The sequence below is a fragment of the Macrosteles quadrilineatus genome, unplaced genomic scaffold, assembly GCF_028750875.1.
Source record: "Macrosteles quadrilineatus isolate MER2022 unplaced genomic scaffold, UCM_ALF_1.0 Scaffold_1__1_contigs__length_201487025, whole genome shotgun sequence".
NCBI classification, from domain to species: Eukaryota; Metazoa; Arthropoda; class Insecta; order Hemiptera; family Cicadellidae; genus Macrosteles; species Macrosteles quadrilineatus.
This window is the reverse complement of record NW_026542594.1, coordinates 68,847,820-68,859,636: the sequence shown is the minus strand read 5'-3', so window position 1 is coordinate 68,859,636 and position 11,817 is coordinate 68,847,820.

Below are 11,817 nucleotides of genomic sequence, written 5' to 3'. Positions count from 1 at the left end.
TTACGAGAAAATCCAAAACCAATAAACCAATAACCTTGGGACTTGATTAACGCATTTAATTGATCGGACGTAATTACTGTAAACGTTGGTTTTTGGTACTGGTTCATTTCCATAGAACCGTTGGTAGCAGCAAAAATCATTTTTACGTACGAACACATCACCGTAATTTACAAATTAGTTATCGTTAGTGTTGCACCTTATTTATACATTCGTGGGTACAGCCGCGAAATTCAGTTTAATTGATGTCTTAACTGTATAGGTAGGTTTTGCTTTTTCTGTCTGGATTCCAAAATGTTAGTTTATGCTAAGAAAATGATAACTCATTTGAGTAAAACATTTGTTCAGCAAACCATCATAAATTGTTTACAATTTACGTTGTTTATGTATCAATAGTTCGTGGCCTATTTTGGTAATTTTGATTATAAATTACCAATTTAAATAGTCTATAGTACTTCATTTCATATTGTAAGCCGTCATTTCTACAGCATTTCTGGTCATCTTCGGATCAAGCAAATATAAATTGTTATGATAAAATTTGATGACATTGACAAAGATTTCAAAATGTACTTTGTTATGCTTAAAACGAAGCAAATTGCCTAATTGAGTTCTGTATTATTGTGTGTATGTCTGTTGGTTACGCATGAATGTCCTTATTTCTCAGTGTCACGAAAAGGACAAGAGCACCATTGATAATGAAAATGTCAACCCGAATAAAGTGATAAATGGTGAGGTTGAGGTAAGTAACTTTCAACTATAGGCCTACCTTAGGGCTATGCCTCATAGATCTAGGCCTATAAAGCTTTTTTTTATTTTAATCATAAGATTTAACATATGGACCAACACGATCCGAGTGACATATAATTGCGAAGCATTTGTTTTGGCTTGAAACTGTCAGATACTGTATTTGCGAAGGTTTAGATATAGTAGTTTTGCCAGCATATCTGGAAATATGCAAACCAACTGCTGTTCTTAATATAAGAAGGTTTCAACTGACTACTATAAGATCCCCGTGCGTAGAACGGGCACACAGCTAGTTAATGCCTAAATGGGTTTTAAATTTTCAATAGAAAAGCTGTTTTTTTCGTTTGGTTGGCCTGGACTTTTTTATATTATTGAGTTTGAAAAGTTTTACATGTATCTGGCTGACATTATTGGTATTTTTAGGCTGCTACTCGATGTACTCTGGATGGTTTTCCTCATATTTTAAGTCTTCTGCCTAAAACATTTTAACAAAATATTTTCATGATGTTTTAATAATGTTTGTCGAGTGGTGAATGTTGTAAATCTAACACAACCTATTTTGCCAGTCTAATAATTTCCAAAGGCTCTTAAAGATTCGTAGATCTTATTTGGTATCTGTTATGTTTACATCAAACTGAATGCATTCATCAAGATCCGTGTGAAAATCTCCAGTAAAATACATTAGTAGTTATTAAAGGAGAGGATTTTATGGATATTTTAAATAAAATTGAAATAATTTTTTTCAGATTCATGTCCTCTCCTTTAATAACTACTTACAATCATTCAGCTACATGACTAATTTCCAGATATTATAAAAAGTTCTCCACGAAAAAAATTTAATAAAGATCAAGCCGATTGCCATTAGATAATTAAATACCCCCGCCGCAGCAAACCTTCAGACTAAGCGAATTTCCATTTGCCTGATTGTATTCACACTAAAATGTCTTCTTGAATATCACATCTATTCAATATTTAAATAGCATTAGTTTAACGAGCACTTAGGTTTGCTGCAACAGGGAGGGTAAAAAGGTGTTTTTGTAAAATGTCAATAGTTTAATGAAATGAATGCATTTTCTAAATTTAATCAAAATACGCTCATACACAAGCAAACTACAACAGTTTACAATTTTCTCCATAAACATTGCAATTTTTAATTTTTAATTTTAATTTTTTTTTATTTTTCTTTATAGCCATTTGGCGCATAATAACGCTTTATTATACAATTTTATGTTTTTTAAGTCCTACAAAATGGTATGGAAAGAAGTTGCAAAATTTTTTGTTTTTAGGGTAATAAATGGGTAAAACCAATTTTAATCCAATAAAACCCCCCATATACCCCTGTTCCCATAGTCCAATCATGGTGGTTCGCAAACTCGTTCGAATAATAAATTCGAACGTAAGTTTACACGTTTGTACCAAATTTCAGAAAAATCGGATACATTTTGCTCGAATTATCGTGCTAACGGACACATAGGCCCTATCTATACATATATTAATTACGTAAGCCGATTCTTTGCATCAAATACGTGGGCGACTAGGAAGTCGTAGAACGACAAGCGAGGGCTCAAATTGAAGGTCTCGATCCCCAGTAAATTCTGTAATGTACTGTATACTATATGAAACCAGGGACTTTACCTTTAATAATTAAGACTTTTTAGTTACGTGTTAGAAAGTTTAAATCAATTATTTTACTGTGCAATTTGCAAACTTGTGTATTTTTAAGTAAATTTTTTAAGCTTATGATAAGTAGTAGAATCATAAGAGATTACTCAAATCAAAGGAATTGAGCTTAGAATGGCTGAAAAAATAATCGTTTCGCCAAAACATTTTATCCAAATACAAAAATATTTACATTAATGACACGCAAAATATATGTGCTGTACGGTCGGGTTCCATATATTGGCGAAACATATGTAGTGGACTTCAAACACTATATTTGAACTGCAAGATGAGGTACGTAATAGTTTAGTATATACTACGCAGTTTAGGGGCTACAAAATGGAATTTAATAACCACATTGACTAAATAATACACGATTCAAGATTAAATGGAAAACTTCTGCTTTTTTATTTCTAAACATAATGATATATTCTAATTTCTTCGTATATTTAGTAACATTTTTAATTTGAGATTTATTGTAGTGTTTAACCAATATTTTGTATGAAGTGGAATAACCCCAACGGCCACTCTTAGAAATCAACCTGGGAATAAAGATGAAATAGGTTCGTACAGGTAATATATTTGTTCATTAAATAAGTACTGTGACAAGTTCCAATGGGCGGAAAAACAATATTGTTTGAGGAGATTTTATTTTTAACCAGGTACTGCCTGCTGCTGGCCTAGCATGCACGGTGGTAAAGGGAGCATCCTATATAACAACAGTAAAACCTAGTGGTTGTTTCCGTTTCTTAAAACTAATCAAAAATATGCATGTCGAAGATGTTGGGAAAAGTATTTTCGTGATTGGTTTCGATAACTGGGTCATGGAACCCTAACCAGTCTCAAAAGAGTTAGGAATCAGCCGATGATTAGGCCTATTTTGAAAGAATATGTAAAGTCAATCGCACCTTTAGGAGGAATACCACCACATAATCTTACAATAGGCTAATAGTAGTTTTTTTTAATGTTACAAATATAAACCAAATATAAACAAACTACAAATAAATATAATTAATAAATATATACAAATATAAACAAATATAGGGTTAAGTTTGGTCAATGGGATGCCTTTACTTTACACTAATTTTGTTAAACCTTTACAAAAGGAGCATACACTTAGAAATAATAACTGGGTCGGGGTGCTAATTTAACGGTTTTGACTAAGAACTAAGCTTATCTCAACACACCTTTAATTGCCTTTTCATATTTGACGAAGACATTTTCCAATATTCCAATCAGGAAAGCCTTTTTATTATCAAAAGAGCAAAGTTACCTTAGTAAACCAATATGTATTCACAAACATGTGTGTTTCCTTTAGCAGAGTTAATCCTCTGGAGTAAATTATTTATTGAAAATAACATCAACAAAAGCAAACAAAGACAGACAACAAAATGTTTTTACACTAAAGATATGTTGTATTGGGATATCGATGTAGTAACACTTCGGCCCAGTAACATTTCGGCCAAACTCAAATTTCTTAGAAAAACAGTAACACTTCGTCCCACTCGCTTTTACAGATCATTAAATAAGCTAATGGAGTAACATTTCGGCCCGACGAAAAATTTACAAGGGTTGAGGAACGCAGTTCAGGTAGTAAGAGGTACATGACCTGTATACTTTGCAACCACCCTCTGGTGGAATGTCGCTCAACCGTCACCCCTTGCATCCTCTGACCTCACATGACGGAGAATCGGTGGAATCTTACCTAACCTAACCTAACCTAACCGGCTGACAACGAACTGCACTCACGGTCAAAGGAATTTACAAGGGTTGGAAGGGTAGCCCGCCTAAGCCATATGGAACTGCACTCACGGTCAAAAATCGGTCTTTTACGGCTGAACGCTTCGCTAGCCCCTTAGTCATCTGTTTATTCCGTCCTCTGTCTTACTTTATCCAATACTTTATTTAATACACGTTTTAGTGTCTGTCCCAATAAATACAACAATTAATAACCTAACCTAACCTAACCTAACCTGACCTAACCTAACCTAACCTTTACAAAAGAAGCTTCGTTATAATAAGAATATAGCCTATCATGTTATCGTAAATACTATGCTAGAATTTTCTGTGCACATATATATGTGTATTTTGTACAATGTCAGTAGTAAGTTTATTTTTTTACGTCTAGATTAATTTAATCAAAACTTTTCAATATATTTCAACTAATTTAATAACTTTTAATCAATTCAATCATGGTGTTGCACAATGTGATATAGGCTAATTAAAAACTGACCGTGAGTGCAGTTCCAGGGTTGAGTAGTATTTGCGCCGAGTAGTATTTGCGCCGCGTAGCACCAGCGCCGCGCCAGCTAATTAAATGAGGGTTAGCAGTTTTTACAGGTTAACAAAGGCGGAACCAATCAACTGCACTAATAGGATTATTGAGGACTTATGTTCCTACCACATTTTACTTTCAGCGTAAAATGGTTGCATGCAGTCGCCAGCAGTCACCTCGTGACCCATGCTAATGGTTACACATACATAATTTTAATACAGTAACTGCAAAATTGATGCCACCAAAAATTTCTGTAAATATTGTTCACTGGTTGACAACAATACACAGTACACTCTGCCGTTTCAGTATAAAGGCTACCTAAAACCAATTAATTACCAATAACTCAAAAGAGAGGAAATTTCCAAAAAAAATTAGTTTGTTTCTGTACCAGGTTTGGCAGTACTGTATACATCGCGCTTCGTGAAGCCTGGGAGTTGAGACAGGCCTTATATCAATTTAAGTTTATCTTAAGTATAGAAATACAAGTACATATTAAGTTTACAAAATAACTCTCTAAAACGTGTAGTGGCAATTACCACAAAGATACCTTTAGGCGTTTTTCCCCATAAGAATAACATGGCGATCATTTTTTAGCCACTAATTCCAAAAATCCTGATATTTGCCTACATATCCCTACATATAATCCTCATATACTACATTCGAAATCAAGCTTAAAAGCTAATTCTTTCATTTATTGACCCATTAAATCAGCTAAATGTAAAGTAGGTATAATATAGTAATATGACCTCACTTAAGGCACTTTTTCTCCATAAGAATAACATGGGTGAGTTTTTTAGCCATTTTTTTAAAGACCCTGCTTTTGGCCTATACAAGCCCATACAAATGTTCAATTACTATTATACAGCTCAATAAACATTACAAATCCCCATCCATTCCCACGAATATTTTAAAAATCATCAACTTGACAGTGCGAGGTTTGCACGTGATTTCGGTCGTGCTCCCGGCCTATGCTTATCGCTTCTCGTGCGATTTTGACTAAATTTGGCATGAATGTGTAAGGTTGAATCACGGACCACCGATATCGGAATGAAACCTGTTGTTACTTACCTACACATATAGGTATAATATAAATAAATTAACGATACTTACGTCTTCTGTACCATAATGTTAAATTCGCATAAAATGGATGTTTTTAGCGAATTCCCTATAGGGAAGTAGCTATTGCCGTAGGTGGCACCGTAAGACCTAGGCCCGTGACCAATTTACTTTTTCATTTTGTATAGATTTATATACGTCCGTGAACGCGATAACTTGAGTAATTTTAGTTTGCTTGTTTATGGATATATTTTGATCAAACTTGGCAAATTTATTTATTTTATACTAAGCTACCGGTATTCATATTTTACTAAAACTCCACTTTAATAGTTTCCTTGTAGCAGCTAACCTAGGTACTCGTTAAACCTAATTTTATTTACATACATTCAATTGAAAATCAATTCAGACAAATGGAAATTCGCTTAGTCGGCAGGTTTGCTGCGGCGGGGGTATTGTCTGTTTAGTTTAGCTAAGTGCTATCACACAATACATGGTTAACATGGTTTACATGGTTAACTTTTTTAGAACCTGTAATTATAACAAACCTTTTTATAATGGGTTTTTATGTATGCACCCGTGATCCTTCGCTTCGATGTATAACCTTTAGGTAGCAAACAAAAGATAATATATGGGTCTAAGCTATATAACGTTTTTAATCACCAGTAGTAAAAAGCCTTTTTAGTCCCTAGGGAGTACAAGTCAACTGTTGTGAACAGTTGTAAATGTCGGTTGTAAGCAATTGCATGGTTCGAAATTATTTATCGATTCATTTATTCGGTTAGAGGTTTCAGAAAGGTTTTTATCGATGACATAATGTAGGTTACAGTAGGTCAATTGTAGTAGACGAAATGATTGAAAATTGAGCCCATCTGTGTGGATTCTACGATGTTCATTCTGCTAAATGTTACTCGAAACTGACAATGACAACACCATTGAGTGACCAAAGGTAGCATAAGGGAGTGGGTTACTACGAAAGGTATGGGGATATATACCCCTAGCAAATCCCCCTAATACTAATATGACGAGCTGTTTCCAATCCACATAGCACCGCAGACTATCCTGGTGCAACTATTTTCTAAAAAAATCATAGGAAAACACAAGTCCCCCTTTCTCCTAAATTAGTAATGTTATAAGTAGAAAATATCTACTGGTTATAATAATTATAGCTCAGGAAAAATATCTATACTAATACTAACTCAATACTGCATGTGGTGGTATACAAGTGTTTAATCATTTTTTATGTGCAATAGTGCACTTCTAGTACAAGTTAATTAGGAGTATGGAAAACGACACTATTTACAAGCAACTCAGTCAAGTAATGTGTAAGTAATTATGACCCTCGTCACTTCCGATTCATTGAACTAATCTAACTCCGCGGCGCTGGAAGCACGATTTAATCCGCGGCGCAAATGCTACTCGGCGCAACTACTACTACACGCAGTTCCAGTACCTCCAGAAAGGCTCAAAGTGACCGTGAGTGCAGTTCCGTAGTTGGATTAGGAACAGGGACTGACCGTGAGTGCAGTTCCAGCCCTCCCACCTAACCTAACCTGTCAAATATTTTGTTGGGACGAAGTGTTACTAGTGGGCAGGTAGAGAGTTGAACCGTAGGCCACATCTGAGGGTTTCGGGCCGAAATGTTACTGGGCCGAAGTGTTACTTGGGCCGAAGTGTTACGACACGGGGATATCTATTCTGACACATAGATAATTTGATTCTGAATGTGTTTAATTATTACAATAATTTGTTTTACATTTGAGGAAATGAATATGAATTTGAATTTGTACGGATGATGTTTTTGGCCTCTAGGGACCTCGAAACGAAAAAGTCAATCGGTCCTGGGTCCAGGTCTTACCATGAGTATAGTTAAACTATGGTAATAGTTTATTCCCTATGGGAAATTCACTAAAACGTGAATACGGCTCATATTGGCAAAGCATGATTTTTTTGTATGACAAAATAAAATATCCTTTCCAATGATCGAAAACATACGTTTGACAACAGTTTTGTCCAATGTCATTTCTATAATATCATAAATCCTACATTCTAATACGAGCTATGTCTGTCTGTCTGTCCGTCTGTAATATATATGTCGAAATCCAGCGGAATGATTTTGACTAAATTTTGGAATAAGGTACTTTTAGTTCTAAGAACGTGATTGGTAACAGCCACTACCTCAGGAAAATTCGTATTTCTCTACAACACACATTTGAAAATAAAAAAAAAATACATTGGCCATATGGGTTGCCAAGTAACAATGTTGGTAGAGCGAAATAACAAAGAAAACTTAAACAAAAGATTTGTCACATGTGTTTATAACAAGCCATCCACAGTACACTAGCAAATTAAAAAACACAGTACAAAGAAAAAACATCAGTTGTAACTATTAAACAAAGGTTACACTGAAGATACAGGGGAAAAGTGTCGATAAAATACAAATTTTTGTACTTAGCAGTATTCCACCAAGACTCAATCCCCGAATTACTGAGGCATTCCAAGTAAACTAATTACATCTGGGGGTTTTAATTGGCATAAAACTATTACCCTATCCTGAATACCAATGGAAAAATCAGACAGATTAGCAATTTCTTTAGGAGTACAGTAGTAGCGAAAAAGTGAAAACTCCTTGTCAGAGCTGATTTTGTTTGTATGATTTTATCTGCTGTCATTGGTGAGACTAATGTTTAAACCACGGGTTTCTATTTTGTATGACTAAAGGGGAGACAAATTCTGTACAAGTAGCACTTAACCTTAAGCAGGACCCTAAAAGTGTACATTACTATTTTTTTGCATTCTTTTACTTTACAGAGTTGTTATTATTTCAGCGATCAAATGTCTATGGTTTGTAATAAAAATGTTTTTCGTAAATTATAAAACGTCTGTTTGTGACATTGTTTTAACGATTAAATCTAATTAAATACAACCGAGCAAGGCTCGGCCCCCAGTACGGATATATTAAAGTAGTTAAAAAGGTACTAAAAGCCTTAACAATGTATTAAGTAGTTAACACAATGAGGAACATTTTACTGTTCTTTTGATATTGATATTTTTAACATTCAATTATTTATAAGTTGCATGTTTAACAAATTCAGTAAATGTTTATAACACCTTTGCCCTTTGAAATACAATTTAAATACTTACAGCTCTTTCATTAAAAAGTAGTGTAAAATTGTCCATATAATGGTCATAATGTTAACAAATCTGGAGAGGAAACTTTAAAGGCTCACTGGGGCAGAGCCCCAAGGGAATTAACCTCGTTTCTCACCTACAGACCAAGACCTTTCTATAGACACCTCTACCAAGCTTCTGATCCCAGCCGTTCTCTTAAATTAGTTACCACAAAAAACCCTTTTTTCCTCCATAAGAATAAAATGGTAAGGGAATTTTAAAGGCCGCTGGGACAGAGCACCAGGGGAATTAACCTTGTTTCTCTTTTGATGGCTCATATACAGACCAAGAACTTTCTTTAGACACCTCTACTATGTTTCTACTACCAGTCGTTCTCTCAAATTAGTTGTCACAAGAAAAAAACATGTAGCGTATTAAATATATAGATAGATAACGGCATAGATAAAACATACTCTCACCCTTATGAAACAGCTGAAGCCAATTTTATTGTTAGTTCTGACCAGTGCTGTAAAGGTCGTGTTTTGTTTACAATTTGTTTATTGTTATTGCAGTCATTTAAAACCGTTGTTAACCAAATAAAAGGCTTTAGACATAAACAATAACTGGTCCTCCAGTTATACAGGGTGACACACGGGAGACGTACGGTTTTCATCTGCGTTAATAGTCAAAGGTAGTACTAAGAGTGCCCTTTACGACAACCTCCCACCACCGCAGTCTCAGTACTACGCAGGCGGAAAAACCGTCCGTCTCCCGTGTGTCACCCTTTTTAATCAAACAGTAAAGCACAAATCATGAAATTACCCCTAAAATAAAAGAAACAAAATTTCGTCGACACTAGTGATCAGTGTCACCGGACATGAACTAGACACGAAAAAAACGAGCTTTAAAATTTAAAATGGGATGAGAAGTCTACTTGTGTTGATTAGTCTATAATAACGGTTTTAAAATGTGAATTGTTATTTTCAACAGCTGGTCCTTCAGTTGAATGTTTACTCTCAGTCAGATATTAAACAAGAGACGAAGAGATGGATTTTAAATAGGCTACTTTTATTGATAATTGAGGTAGGCAAATCACTCTTTAATAGTATAGATCTAGGATCAAAAGATTTCAATATATCTGTATAAATAAAATTAGAGTTTTGCTCAGAATCTTAAGTTATTTTTACGTGTCATACATTAAAGAAGCTGGAACATGTCTTATCTCAATTTCTGTCTTTCTTTCACGGCTCTGAAGGAATTTTACGCGGCTATCTCCTGAAAAACGAGAGTACCTATCAAGATTCAAATCATTTTAATGTATTCACTGGATTGGCGAGAGTGTCTTTAGCTAAAATATAGGCTCCTTATTTTGTAAATCAAATGACGGACGTTCAAAAATCCATTTTTGTGCAATTTTTGTCAAGTTTTCTTCCAATGTTTATCACGTACGACATCTATGCATTAACGAACAGCTCTTTGGATCAAGATTATTTTTTCTCGCTGCCAATGATATGTTTACATTAAATTTTGTTTACAAAAACCGCAACCATTTCAAATCACGTTTTGAAAGCAAATCCAAACCAAGTGAGATTAAAGGCGTTTTTCATAACATGACGGATTTAATTAACCGCAAGTGCAATAATGCGTAACCGTAAATGGAGTTAAATAACTAGGCATCATCCATGTCAGGAACCGGAGATTCTTTGTGTATAAAATTGTTCTTGAGTTATAATAACCGGGGAAAAGACCTTGATGAACGTTGTATAGGGCTGGGGAACTTATATTTGTTTAATCATCGTCACCAATAGCTTACAAAAAAGTTTCCACTCATCGATGGTGCTTCAATTGCGGTTATGTGAAGTGTAAAGTAAAAAGTCACAACTGCAGTGGGTGATTGAAACAGAGGTTTACGGATGATGCTAAACTCGCTTTTCCAAATTGTCACTTTCGGTTTCTACTCACCGCCGTATGCTGCAATCGCTGGACCATACAGCCAATAGGCCCATAGCCCGTCTCTTGTGTACATAGGCCTAGCCAATTATTCATAACCACTTTTCGACGACGATCCTTGATACCAGTACTGTTCCCTAGAATACATGGTCTACCTACTTAGGAAATAAAATTACAAACGTCCAAAAACCCAACCTTGTGTGATTTTTGTAACATTTCCTCCTAATGTTTACTAGATATAGGCCTACCAATCATTGTTTAGAGAACACGTCATCTATTGAATAACAAACCGTTGTTTGGATAAGATAGCTTTTTAAACTGTGAGACATGTTTACATTTAAAGTTGTTTACAAATAATGCAATTAATGGGAAATAACTTTGATTTCCGATAACTTTTTTGAGAAAAGCCAAAACCAAGGGAGATCAATAACCTCGGGATTTGATTAACGCGTTTAATTTGTCGGATGTACTATAAGTTAGTTCTTAACTGTATTCTATGTCTGTTGGTAACAAGTTGTTGTTCATACGAGTTTAAAAGACCCGACTAAATGCTAAGGTAACTAATTGAAATACTCACGCTATTTAATACCGCTTTGAAATTATAAATAAACGCTTCTTGTAAACATATTTTAGAATTTTTTTTACCCGGCCTTATTTTTTAGTGTTTTCCACAAATGTTTCCCGACTTAAAGCTGATACCAGTAAACATTTCTTGCATGTATTTCTTTGATCTGACTTTAGGTAGGTTTACTTTACCACTGTGACAACATGATGTGTATATTCTTCATGGTTTTTTTTACTTCCAAAATAAGTTGCTTAGCATAACTGGCAAAATGATTCATCTCAAGTGATTGTGTACCTGGATTCCTTACTGTGAGACCAGGCCTCTACTCTACTCTTCTCATACGTATAAGATCTCCTATTAATTGTCCCCTCCTCCTGTCTTCAATATTTCTCCTTTAAATTCAAGAAATTTTCTGTTCTTCCAACAAAACTGATTAACTGTTTAGATTTGTTTATAACCTCAT